This window comes from Bos indicus x Bos taurus, chromosome 21, assembly GCF_003369695.1.
Source record: "Bos indicus x Bos taurus breed Angus x Brahman F1 hybrid chromosome 21, Bos_hybrid_MaternalHap_v2.0, whole genome shotgun sequence".
Classification (NCBI taxonomy): Eukaryota; Metazoa; Chordata; class Mammalia; order Artiodactyla; family Bovidae; genus Bos; species Bos indicus x Bos taurus.
This window is the reverse complement of record NC_040096.1, coordinates 39214205-39228325: the sequence shown is the minus strand read 5'-3', so window position 1 is coordinate 39228325 and position 14121 is coordinate 39214205.

Below are 14121 nucleotides of genomic sequence, written 5' to 3'. Positions count from 1 at the left end.
ATCACCAACTCCCAAAGTTTACCCAAACTCATGTCCATTGAGTTGGTGATGCCATCTAGCCATCTCATCCTCTGTTGTCCCCTTCTCCTCCTGCCCCAAATCCCTCCCAGCATCAGGGTCTTTTGCAATGAGTCAACTCTTCGCATGAGTGGCCAAAGTATTGGAGTTTCAGCTTCAGCATCACTCCTTCCAAAGAACACCCAGGACCCATCTCCTTTAGGATGGACTGGTTGGATCTCCTTGCAAATTTCCTTAGCGGTTACCAAATGCTATTTTCTACTCCACAGTCCCATCCAAGATATCACATTAATTTAGTTGGCAATTCATAATCTCTTGGCTGTGATATAGTTCCTCAGACTTTACTTGTTTTTGATGACCCTGACACACTGCAGGAGTACAGGGCAGGTATTTTGTTCAGTGTCCTTCTATTGAAATTTTTCTGATTTTTCTCATGATTACACTGGTGTTGTGTTTTGGAGAGGAAGATCACAGAGGTAAAGTGTCATTTTCATCACACCACATCAGGAATGTATATTATCAACGTGAATTGTCACTCTTGATGTTAATCTTAGTCACTTGATTGAGGCAGTGTGTCGGGTTTCTGCACTGTAAAGTTACTGATTTCCCCCCTTTCTCTACTCTACTCCTTGGAAGGAAGTTCCTATGCATAACCCACACTTAAGAAGTCAGAAATCATGCTCCCCCTTCTTGAGGGTAGAGTATCCAAATCTTATTTGTTTATTTACTTAATTATTTAATATCAGTTTGGACTCATGAATATATATCTGTTCTTTGGGTTATTGCTGCTGCTGTTCACTCACTCAGTTGTGTCCGACTCTCTGCGACCCCATGGACTGCAGCACACCAGACTTTTTTGTCCCTCACCTTCTCCCGGATCTTGCTCAAACTCATGTCCATTGAGTCAGTGACTTTGGGGTATAATTTGATACTGTTTTATTTTGTTGCTCAAATGATTGTATCTTTGTTTACTGAGAGGTCTTTACTTGGCTTCTGTGTCTCTTTGACATACTCCCCTCATTGTGTGTCTGTGTATGTGTGTGGGTCATGTGGGTTACTTTCTAAAGTTACAAGACTTTCCCAGTTTATCTTATGTATTTCCTGCCTCAGACTTAGAATCAGCCATTTCTCCAAGGAGCCTTAGTTCCTTTAGTTAAAGAATGGTTATGGAAACCAAGATCTGCGTGTTAAGTATACTTGCTGCTACTGGGAGTCTTCACCTTCATGGATCACAGTCTTGTCATGATGAAGGGGCTTGCATAACTCAATAAAGCTATTAGCCATATCAAGTAGAGCCACCCAAGATAGATGGGTCAAAGTGAAGAGTTCTGACAAAACGTGGTCAACTGGAGAGAGAGATGGCAACTCACTCCAATATTCTTGCCTAAAGAACCTCATGAACAGTATGAAAAGTCAAAAAGATATGATACCAGAAGATGAGCCTGCCTGGTTGAAAGGTGTCCAGTATGCTACTGGGGAAGAGCAGAGGGCAATTATTATTAGCTCCAAAAAGAAGGAAGCTCCTGGGCCAAAAGGGAAATGATGCTTAGTAGTGGATGTGTCTGGTGGTGAAACTAAAGTCTGATGCTATAAAGAACAATATTGCATAGGAACCTGGAATGTTAGGTCCATGAATCAAGGTTAATTGGACATGGTCAAGCAGGAGATGGCAAGATTGAACATCAACATCATAGGAATAAATGAACTAAAATGGATGAGAATGGGTGAATTTAATTCAGATGACCATTATCTACCACTATTGGTAAGAACCCTTAAAAGAAATGGAGTAGCTCTCATAGTTAACAAAAGAGTCCAAAATGCAGTATTAGGTACAATCTCAAAAATGACAGAATGATCTAAAATCATTTCCAAGGCAAACCATTCAACATCACAGTAATCTAAGTCCATGCCCCAACCACTGATGCCGAAGTTGACCAGTTCTATACACACCTATAACCTTCTAGAACTATCCCCAAAAGAAGATGCCCTTTTCATCATAGGGGATTGGAATGCAAAAGTAGGAAATCATGCCAAAATAACTGGCATTTTGGCCTTTCAGTACAAAATGAAGCAGGGCAAAGGGTAACAGTTTTGTCGAGAGAACATGCTGGTCATGGCTTGTCCCAACAACCCAAGAGACGATTCTACACATGGGCATCACCAGATGGGCAGTACCAAAATCAAATTCATTATATTCTTTGCAGCCAAAGATGGAGAAGCTCTATACAATCAGCAAAAACAAAATCTGGAGTTGACTATGGCTCAGATCATGAGCTCCTTAGTGCAAAATTCAGGCTTAAATTGAAAAAAAGTAGGGAAGGCTCAGTGGTAAAGAATCCACCTGCCAGTGTAGGAGATGTAGGAGAGGTGGGTTCAAATCCTGGGTCAGGAAGACCCCCTGAAAGAAGTAATGGCAACCCACTCCAGTATTCTTGCCTGGGAAATCCCATGGACAATGGAGCCTGACGACTATAGTCCATAGAGACGCAAGAGTCAGACACATCTGAGCTCAAGCAGGAGCAGGAAAGGGAGAACCACTAGGCCATACAGGTATGACCTAACACCAAACTCTTAGATTATACAGTGGAGGTAATGAATCGATTGAAGGAATTACATCTGGTAGACAGAGTGCCTGAAGAACTATGGATGGAAGTTTGTAACACTGTACAGGAGGCAATGACCAAAACTATCCCAAAGAAAAAGATACACAACAAGGCAAAGTGGTTGTCTGAGGAGGCTTTACCAATAGCTGAAGAAAGAGGAGAAGTGAAAAGCAAGGGAGAAAGGAAAAGATATACCTAACTGAATGCAGAGTTCCAGAGAATGGCAAGGAGAGAAAAGAAGGCCTTCTTAAGTGAACCATGCAACAAAATAGAGGAAAACAATAGAATGGGAAAGGCTAGAGATCTCTTCAAGAAAATTGGAGATATCAAGAGAACATTTCATTCGAGGATGGGCACAATGAAGGACAGAGGCGGCAAGGACCAACAGAAGCAAAAGAGATTCGGAAGAAGTGGCCAGAATACAAGAAGACCAAGGCAAAAAAGGTCTTAAGGACCCAGATGACCACCATGGTGTGGCCACTCTCCTAGAGCTGAATGTCCTGGAGTGTGAAGTCACGTGGGATACACAGAAGACCAATGCAAAAAAAGGTCTTAAGGACCCAGATGACCACCATGGTGTGGCCACTCTCCTAGAGCTGAATGTCCTGGAGTGTGAAGTCACGTGGGATACACAGAAGACCAATGCAAAAAAAGGTCTTAAGGACCCAGATAACCACCATGGTGTGGCCACTCTCCTAGAGCTGAATGTCCTGGAGTGTGAAGTCACGTGGGCCGTAGGAAGCATTACTACAAACAAAGCTAGTGGAGGAGATAGAATTCCAGCTGAGCTATTTAAAGTCCTAAAATATGACGTGGCAAATGCTACACTCAATATGTCAGCAAATTTGGAAAACTCAACAGTGGCCACAGGACGGAAAAAGGTCAGTTTTCATTCCAATCCCAAAGAAGGGCAATGCCAAAGAATATTCAAACTACCATATAATTGTGCTCATTTCCCATGCTAGCAAACTATTGCTCAATATCCTTCAAGCTAGGCTTTAGCAGTACATGAACCAAGAGCTTCCAGATGCACAAGCTGGGTTTAGAAAAAGCAGAGGAACCAGAGATCAAATTGCCAACCTTCATTGGATCATGGAGAAAGCAAGGGAATTCCAGGGGAAAAAAAAAATATTTTTGCTTCATTAACTATGCAAAAGCCTTTGTGTGAATAAAAACAAACTGTGGAAAATTAAAGAAATGGGAATACCAGATCAACTTACCTGTCTGCTGAGAAACCTGTATGCAGGTCAAGAAGCAACAGTTAGAACCAGACATTGAACAACTGAATAGCTCAAAATTGGGGAAAGAATATGACAAGTCTGTATATTGTCACCCTGTTTATTTAACTTATATGCAGAGTATATCATACCATATTCCAGGCTGGGTGAATCACAAACTGGAATCAGATTGCAGGGAGAGATATCAACAACCTCGGATATGCAGATGATACCTCTCTAATGGCAGAAAATGAAGAGGAACTAAAGAGCCTCTTGATGAAGGTGAAAGAGGAGAATGCAAAAGCTGTATTAAAGCTCAACATTCAAGAAACTAAGATCATGGCATCCAGTCCCATCACTTCATGGCAAACAGATAGGGAAAAAGTGGAAACAGTGACAGATTTTATTTTCTTGGGTTTCAAAATCACTGCAGACTGTGACTGCAGCCATGAAATTAAAAGATGCTTACTCCTTGGAAAGAAAGCTATGACAAACCCAGACAGCATATTAAAAAAGCAAAAACATCACTTTGCCAACTAAGGTCTGTATTGTCAAAACTATGATTTTTCCAGTAGTCATGTATGGATGTGAGAGTTGGACCATAAAGGCTGAGTAGCAAAGAATGGATGCTTTCAAATTATGGTGTTGAAGAAGACTCTTGAGAGTCCCTTGGAGTGCAGGGAGATCAAACCAGTCAATCCTAAAGGAAATCAGTCCTGAATATTCTTTGGAAGGACTGATCCTGAACCTGAAGCTGCAGTACTTTGGCCACTTGATGAGAAGAGCCAACTCATTGGAAAAGACTTCGATGCTAGAAAAGATTAAAGGCAAAATAAGAAGGGTGCAGCAGAGGATGAGATGGTTGGGTACATCACTGACTCAATGTATGAATTTGAGCAAACTCCCGGAGACAGTGGAGGACAGAGGAAACTGGGATGTTGCAATCCATGGGATCACAGAGTCAGACACAACTTGGCCACTGAACAACAGCAACAACTTCTTGCATTGCTTTTAGGATTTCTCAGGTAACACAATTAAAAAAATATGTGTTCTGCATACATTAAACGCTGGAGAGGGTGTAGAGAAAATAAAATCTTCTTACACTGTTGGTAGGAAAGTAAATTGATACAGCCACTATAGAGGACAGTATGGAGGTCCTTAAAAAACTAAAAATAGAAGTACCATATGATCCAGCAATCCCACTCATTGGCAAATATCCAGAGAAAATCATAATTTAAAAAGATACATGCACCCCACCTCCCACAATTTTCATTGCAGCACTATGTACTATAACCAAGACATGGAATAAACTTAATTCCCATTGACAAATGATTGGATAAAGTAGATGCAGTATATACACACAACAGAATATTACTCAGCCATAAAGAGCAATGAAATAATGCCTTTTGCAGAGACATGGTTGGACATAGAGACTGTCATATAGAGTGAAGTAAGAAAAGAGAAAAAACAGATATAATATCACTCATGTGGAATCTAGAAAAATGATACAGATGAACTTATTTGCAAAGTAGAAACAGAGACACAGATGTAGGCAGCAATAGCAAGGACACCAAGGGGGGAAGGGTGATAGGATAAATAAGGAAATTGGGATTAATTTACATACATTATTATATATAAAATAGATAACTAATGAGAACCCACTATACAGCAGGTTATACTACTGTATATACAGCAGGTTATACTACTCAGTTCTCTGTGGTGACTTAAATTGGAATGAAATCCAAAAAAGAAGGGATATAAGTGTATGTAGCTGATTCACTTTGCTGCACTGCAGAAACTGAAACAACACTGTAAAGTAACTATACCCCCAAAAAATCAATTCAAAAGAAAACATGTGAATGTATGTTCACCTTTGCATATATGTGTGTGTGTATACATGTACATATATATACATAGAGGGAGAGAGAGAGAGAGACATACCTTGGAGCTACTGAAAGTTCAGTTCCAGGACACTGCATTAAAGCAAATATCATAATATAGCAAGTTACATGAATTTTGGAGTTCCCAATGCACATAAAAGTTATGTTTATACTACACTATACATGGAACAACAGACTGGTTCCAAATAGGAAAAGGAGTACATCAAGGCTGTATATTATCACCCTGCTTATTTAACTTATATGCAGAATACATCATGAGAAACGCTGGGCTGGAGGAAGTACAAGCTGGAATCAAGATTGCCGGGAGAAATATCAATAACCTCAGATATGCAGATGACACCACCCTTATGGCAGAAAGTGAAGAAGAACTAAAGGGTTTCTTGATGAAAGTGAAGGAGGAGAATGAAAAAGTTGGCTTAAAGCTCAACATTCAGAAAACGAAGATCATGGCATCTGGTCCCATCACTTCATGGGAAATAGATGGGGAAACAGTGAAAACAGTGGCTGGCTTTATTTTTCTGGGCTCCAAAATCACTGCAGATGGTGATAGCAGCCATGAAATTAAAAGACGCTTACTCCTTGGAAGGAAAGTTATGACCAACCTAGACAGCATATTAAAAAGCAGAGACATTACTTTGTCAACAAAGGTCCGTCTAGTCAAGGCTATGGTTTTTCCAGTAGTCATGTATGGATGTGAGAGTTGGACTGTAAAGAAAGCTGAGAACATAAGAATCAATGCTTTTGAACTGTGGTGTTGGAGAAGACTCTTGAGAGTCTTGGACTGCAAGGAGATCCAACCAATCCATCCTAAAGGAGATCAGTCCTGAATATTCATTGGAAGGACTGATGCTGAAGCTGAAACTCCAATACTTTGGCCACCTGATGCGAAGAGCTGACTCATTTGAAAAGACCCTGATGCTGGGAAAGTTTGAAGGCAGGAGGAGAAGGGGACAACAGAGGATGAGATGGTTGGATGGCATCACTGACTCAATAGAGATGGGTTTGGCTGGACTCCAGGAGTTGGTGATGGACAGGGAGGCCTGGCGTGCTGTGGTTCATGGGGTCGCAAAGAGTCAGACACGACTGAGTGACTGAACTGACTGATGATAGCCTACTAAATGTGCAATAACATTATGTCTAAAAATATATGTCTTAGTGGAAAACATGATATGACACTGAAAGATGAACTCCCCAGGTTGGTAGGTGCCCAATATGTTACTGGAGAAGAGTGGAGAAATAACTCCAGATAGAATGAAGAGATGGAGCCAAACAAAACAAAAAAAAACACCCAGGTGTGTATGTGACTGGTGATAAAAGTAAAGTCTGATGCTGTAAGGAATAATATTGCATAGGAACCTAGAATGTTAGGTCCATGAATCAAGGTAAATTGGAAATGGTCAAACAGGAGATGGCAAGAGTGAACATCGATATTTTAGGAATCAGTGAACTAAAATGGACTGGAATGGGCGAATTTAATTCAGATGACCATTATATCTACTACTGTGGGCAAGAATTCTTTAGGAGAAATGGAGTAGCCATCATAGTCAACAAAAGAATCTGAAATGCAGTACTTGGGTGCAATCTCAAAATCGACAGAATGATCTCTGTTTGTTTCCAAAACAAACCATTCAATATCACAATAATCCAAGTCTATGCTCCAACCAGTAATGCTGAAGAAGCTGAAATTGAATGGTTCTATGAAGAACTTCTAGAACTAACACTCAAAAAAGGTGTCCTTTTCATTATAGGGAACTGGAATGCAAAAGTAGGAAATCAAGAGATACCTGGAGTAACCGGAAAGTTTGGCCTTGGAGTACAAAATGAATCAGGGCAAAGGCTAACAGAGTTTTGCCAAGAGAACACAATGGTCATAGCAAACACCCTCTACCAACACAAGAGAAGACTCTACACATGGACATCACCAAATGGTCAATACCAAAATCAGATTAATTATATTCTTTGCAGCCAAAGATGGAGAAACTCTAGGCAGTGAGCAAAAACAAGACCAGGAGCTGATTGTGGTTCAGATCATGAACTTCTAATTGCAAAATTCAGACTTAAATTGAAGAAAGTAGGGAAAACCACTAGACCATTCAGGTATGACCTAAATCAAATCCCTTACAATTATACAGTGGCAGTGACAAACAGATTCAAAAGATTAGATCTGATAGACAGAGTGCCTGAAGAACTAGGGATGGAGGTTTGTGACATTGTACAGGAGGCAGTGATCAAGATCATGCCCAAGAAAAAGAAATGCAAAATGGCAAAATGGTTGTCTGAGGAGGCCTTACAAACAGCTATGAAAAGAACAGAAGTGAAAGGCAGAGGAAAAAAGGAAAGGTACACCCATTTGAATGCAGAGTTCCAAAGAATAACAAGGAGAGATAAGAAAGCCTGCCTCAGTGATCAGTGCAAAGAAATAGAGGAAAGCAACAGAATGGGAAAGAATAGAGAACTCTTCAAGAAAATTAAAGATACCAAGGGAAAATTTCATGCAAAGATGGGCACAATAAAGGACAGAAATGGTATGGACCTAACAGAAGCAGAAGATATTAAGAACAGGTGGCAAGAATACACAGAACTATACAAAAAAGATCTTCCTGACCCAGATAACCACAATGATGTGATTACTCACCTTGAGCCAGACATCCTGGAATGTGAAGTAAATGGGTGTTAGGAAGCATGACTAGGTACAAAGCTGATGGAGGTGATTGAATTCCACTTGATCTATTTCAAATCCTAAAAGATAATGCTGTGAAAGTGCTGCAATCAGTATGCCAGCAAATTTGGAAAACTCAGCAGTTGCCACAGGACTAGAAAAGATCAGTTTTCATTCTAATCTCAAACACAGGCTAATGACAAAGAAGGTTCGAACTACCACACATTTGCACTCATCTCACTAGCAAAGTAATGCTGAAAATTCTCCAAGCCAGGCTTCACTTGTATGTGAACTGTGAAATTCCAGATGTTCAAGCTGGATTTAGAAAATGCAGAGGAACCAGAGATCAAATTGCCAACATCCACTGGATCATAGAAAAAGCAAGAGAGTTCCAGAAAAATGTATGTTTCTGCTTTATTGACTATGCCAAAGCCTTTGACTGTGTGGATCACAATAAACTGTGGAAAATTCTTTGAGAGATGGGAAAACCAGACCACCTAAACTGCCTCCTGAGAAATCTGTATGCTGGTCAAGAAGCAACAGTTAGAACCAGACATGGAAAAAGAGACTGGTCCCAAATTGGGAAACGAGTACATAAAGGCTGTATATTGTCACCCTGCTTACTTAACTTATATGCAGAGTACTTTATGTGAAATACTGGGCTGGATAAAGCACAAGCTGGAACTAAGATTGCCGGGAGAAATATCAATAACCTCAGATATGCAGATGACAACACTCTTATGGAAGAAAGTGAATAAGAACTAAAGAGCCTCTTGATGAAAATGAAAGAGGAGAGTGAAAAAGTTGGCTTAAACTCTACATTCAGAAAATGAAGATAATGGCATTCAGTCCCATCACTTCATGGCAAATATTTAGGGAAACAATGAAACAATGAGAGACTTTATTTTTCTGGGCTCCAAAATCACTGCAGATGGTGACTGCAGCCATGAAATTAAAGGATGCTTGCTCCTTGGAAGGAAAGTTATGACCAACCTAGATAGCATATTCAAAAGCAGAGACATTACTTTGCCAACAAAGGTCCATTTAGTCAAAGCTATGGTTTTTCCAGTAGTTGTGTGTGGATATAAGAACTGGACCACAAAGAACGCTGAATGCCAAAGAATTGATGCTTTTGAACTGTGGTGTTGGAGGAGACTCTTGAGAGTCACTTGGACAGCAAGGAGATCCAACCAATCCATCCTAAAGGAAATCAGTCCTGAATATTGATTGGAAGGACTTATGCTGAAGCTGAAACTCCAGTATTTTGGCCACCTGATGTGAAGAACTGACTCATTTGAAAAGACCCTAATGCTGGGAAAGATTGAAGCCAGGAGGAGAAGGGGATGTCAGAGGATGAGATGGTTGGATGGCATCATCAACTCTGACATGAGAGTTTGAATACCCATGCCCAGCACATATTCAGCACATAGTAGGAACCCAGTGACCATTCGGAATAAGCATGTTAATACAAGTTAATCCTAATTAAAATAAGCAATACATGGTTTTCATTCTGAAATTTTTCTGATTTTTCAAGGTTTTTATTTGAAAAAAATGTGGAAAGGTAACTAAAGCTTTGAGATTCAATGTATGTTCTATGGGGCTTCCCAGGTGGCACTAGTGGTAAAGAAGCTGCCTGCCAATGCAGGAGAGGCAAGAGACACGAGTTCAGTCCTGGGTGGGGAAGATCTCCTAAGGTAGGGCATGGGAACCCACTCCACTATTCTTCCCTGGGAAATCCCAAGGACAGAGGAGCCTGGCAGATTGCAGTCCACAGGGTCTCAAAGAGTCAGATATGACTGAAGCGACTGAGCACACAGGCACACATTTATTCTATAGACATATTTATAATTTAGCTCATTCACTTAGCTCTACAGAGTCTTAATAACTCAAAGGGGATTCTGCATACACATAATGAATATTTCATCATGTCTTTACGTATATACTGAAAATACAGACATTTTTTAATAGCTTAGATTTCCTCTTCTACAATTCTACAATGCTGCAAGAAATTTTGAATAATAAAATGACATATTTTATGTCCAAAACAAAAAATGTTTACAAGTTTTATTTTCTGCAGTTTGGAATATGTTACTCTTTTAGGCAAATAAGGTCAAGCTTATGATTTTCATAAGTGTAATTTTGCAAATTTTATAAAAGGTAAAACTTCTTTTATTTAATGTAATGAACAGGTGATGGTGACATGCATAATGCAATTTTCATAAATGAAGGTAAATGTAAGTTCATATTTCTGTATTCAAGAAAAATATAAACTAACTCAATAAAGATGAGCAATATTAACCTTAAGGAGTTAATCATCAGAGTGAATGAGGGAAAATAGTATAATTAGCAATATACGAAGGTAGTCATTAAGGTGAACCAAGGCACATAATGTAGTTTGCAACATAATGTAAACAAAAGCCAAAGTTCCCATAGCAACACAAACTTTTCTCCAATGTACATATACTCTATTTTGGATTACCAGTTAGATTCTAAATTTGTAATTTCTTATGCAGGTGAGTAATAAGAGTATGTCTGAAAACAATAACATTTACGTATTCAAGTTTAGATGTGTTTAACACTTAGTTTTCTTTACAGTTGTTGTTTTAGTAGCTAAGTTGAGTCCTACTCTTCTGCGACCCCATGGATCTATAGCCCCCAGGCTCCTCTGACAATGGGATTTCCCAGGCAAGAATACTGGAGTGGGTTGCCATTTCCTTCTCCAGGGGAACTTCCCCACCCAGGGAGCAAACCTGAGTATCTTGCATTGACAGGCATATTCTCTACCACTGAGCCACCAGTTGATAGTCCTAAAATTGTGCTGGTGTGCATGCTAAGTCACTTCAGTCATGTAGAACTCTGTGTCATACTATGGACTGTACCCTGCTAGGCTCTTCTGTCCGTGGGATTCTTCAGGCAAGAGTACTGGAATGGCCTTCTCCATGTCATGCCCTTCTCCAGGGGATCTTCCTGATCCAGGGATCAGAGACCAAATCTGGGTCTCCTGCCTTGCAGGCCGATTCTTTACCATCTGAATCACTAGGGGTATGCTGGCATTTCAAGTTAATCCCATGAAATAACATTTATCTCATTTGTGGCAATGTTTGTAAATACCTTAATTGTTTTAAGTTTGCATGTGTTAGGATGCATATATTTTGTGATGTGCTTAAAAATCTTTGTTGATTAAATCTAGTATTTAAATATAAGCTTATATAAATATTAGGAAATCTAATAGCTATCCCTAAATTATTTCACATAAGCAGTAAAATAGCAGATACCATAAAAATTATATTCTTTGCTCAACATGGGTGATTATACTGTTACTCTTTCTGTAGGGAAAATTTTTTTCTTCTACAATTCTAGCTCAGTAATCCATTCCATTATAGCTATGTCTTTACTTTGTTTTTCTTCTTTATAAAATAAAACAGGACTGTTTAAATTTACAAAGCTTTTTATAATCATTTGTATACTAATTCTCATAAAATTTTTGTGAATATGTCAGAAAATACAATTACTTGTATTTTATGTATGGAAAAAGAGGCAAACACCCAAGATCACACAATAATTGGCAAAACACTATAGTTATTCAGCATAACCAACTTTAATTTACATATTATATATGTATATATAAATGGAAACTGGAAATAACTAGGAGAAAAGTCATGTATTTTATTTCATATTTACATATTTTATTCACCTAGATACAAATTCTTATTCATTTTTATTAAGACTCAATAATCAAATGCTTAGAATATTCTAGAGAATCCTAGTGACTCTTTATTTCAAAGAGAAATTGAAATTTTCATGATTTAAATTATTGACAGATTTTGCTCATTGTAAAATGGAAAGAGTTTAAAAGAGGCATTATTTTTGCCAATCTATCCATCCTCAATTTGAATGCCCTCAAATATTTGTGTATTTGAATTACATTATGATAGAGACAGAAGGATCAATCTTTAAGTGAAGATTAGTGTGAAGTCTCAAAATTAAACCATTTTGGAATTCAACTCTCCATGACCCTTAACTTAGGTATATAACAAAGTATCTGACACGTGGCAGATAATATTATTTATTTTACAATTTTCAAAGACAGAATAAAAATATAAAAATCTTACTAAACTTTTCAGAAAACATAGATTTCCATTTCTCTATTAGTTAAAATATATTTTTGATAAGCATATATGAAGTTAGAGATGCTGAAAATGTTAAAATTCCTCTTCAATTAAAAATAAAATGAAATTAATAGTTATAAGGAGTATAAATGACATCAATATTTTAGCATTTTCTGGGACTTAGAGATATTCTCACTGTGGTGCAAATATAAATGGTTTCATTCATGTTGATATTAAAGTGAAAACACATGTGTCAGAATACAAATTTTAAAACAATGATGTCCAATTTCAGGGGGAGAAATTATCCCTTTTGAAGATAATAATAAATATTCAAGTTTTCCTCTCTGAAGGTAATATTTTTTGTCTAAATCAACATACTTTACCATTTTTAAACTTTTCTCATCATATTTTTGACAGCAGGTTTTCCAATTTTGACAGCTCTTTAAAAGTGATTTTAACAGCCGAGTGATTTCTCTTCTAAGCAAAGTCAGATTATGTGAAATGTCAATGTAAAAACTATATACTCTGACACATAATCATTTTTAGTTGAATTTACTTATTAATTTTGCTTGCTATTGCTAATAAAACGTAAGTGCTTAGCTAATTGTATTGCCTTTTGAAATGTTTTAAACGTATTAAAACTGTATCCTTTTCACTAGAAAATGTCTCACTTTATCACAGTTACCCTTCCAAAAATGGAGAGGAGAGAGGAGTAGCAATGCTAGATAGAGAAAAGGCAACGGAGAGACTCAATAACTGACTCAAGTGAAAATACAAGCCTACACCGGTTAAACCAGAATGGAAACCTATCTGTGTTCCCTGAAGAAGCGTTTGCAAAACTCAAGCATGTCTCTTCTCCCCTTCCTCACTTAACACAATATTCCCAACTCCCATTACTGATATTCTGATTATTTCCAGAGCAGGGATAGAGAATATTTTTCCACCTACCACACTCTCACCTGATTGAAAGTCCCTGGAATGTTGTTTTAGTTGTTGTTGTTCAGTCACCCAGTCATGTCCGACTCTTGGCAACCCCGTGGACTGCAGCACGCCAGGCCTCTGTGTCCCTCAACATCTCACAAAGTTTGCCCAAGACCATTGCCTTGGTGATGCCATCCAGCCATCTCATCCTCTGACGCCCTCTTCTCCTTCTGCCCTCAGAAATTCCCTGGAGACAGTTTAAATCAAACTGACAATTTTTTTTACTGAATTAATACAGTTAATTTCCTCAATCCTTTATTTCATGATCAAAGTGTTGAAGTAGGTGAAGTGATCATCTGGTAAATACAAATAAATGGGTTGTGAGTTCAAAAGTTATCTTCTCTTTTTAGTATTTTCTCTAGTCTCCTGTTTCTTGATTACTATTTTGGCAACTGAAAGCTTGTCTCTTCATAGAATGACTTTGTCACAATTTTAAAGAAAAAAAGTTTTACAGAAGAGGGTTTCATTTTAGCAGATGATCCATATAACCACAGTTCTAAATAGAATTAAAATGTCATCTTTGTGCATAAAAAGAAATTCCAGTAAACCAAAATTTTAAACATTTAAAAGTTTTTAATAGCAAAAATTTTAAAAGTTAGATTCGTCTTATTAGATGAATTCATTGAGGATTCA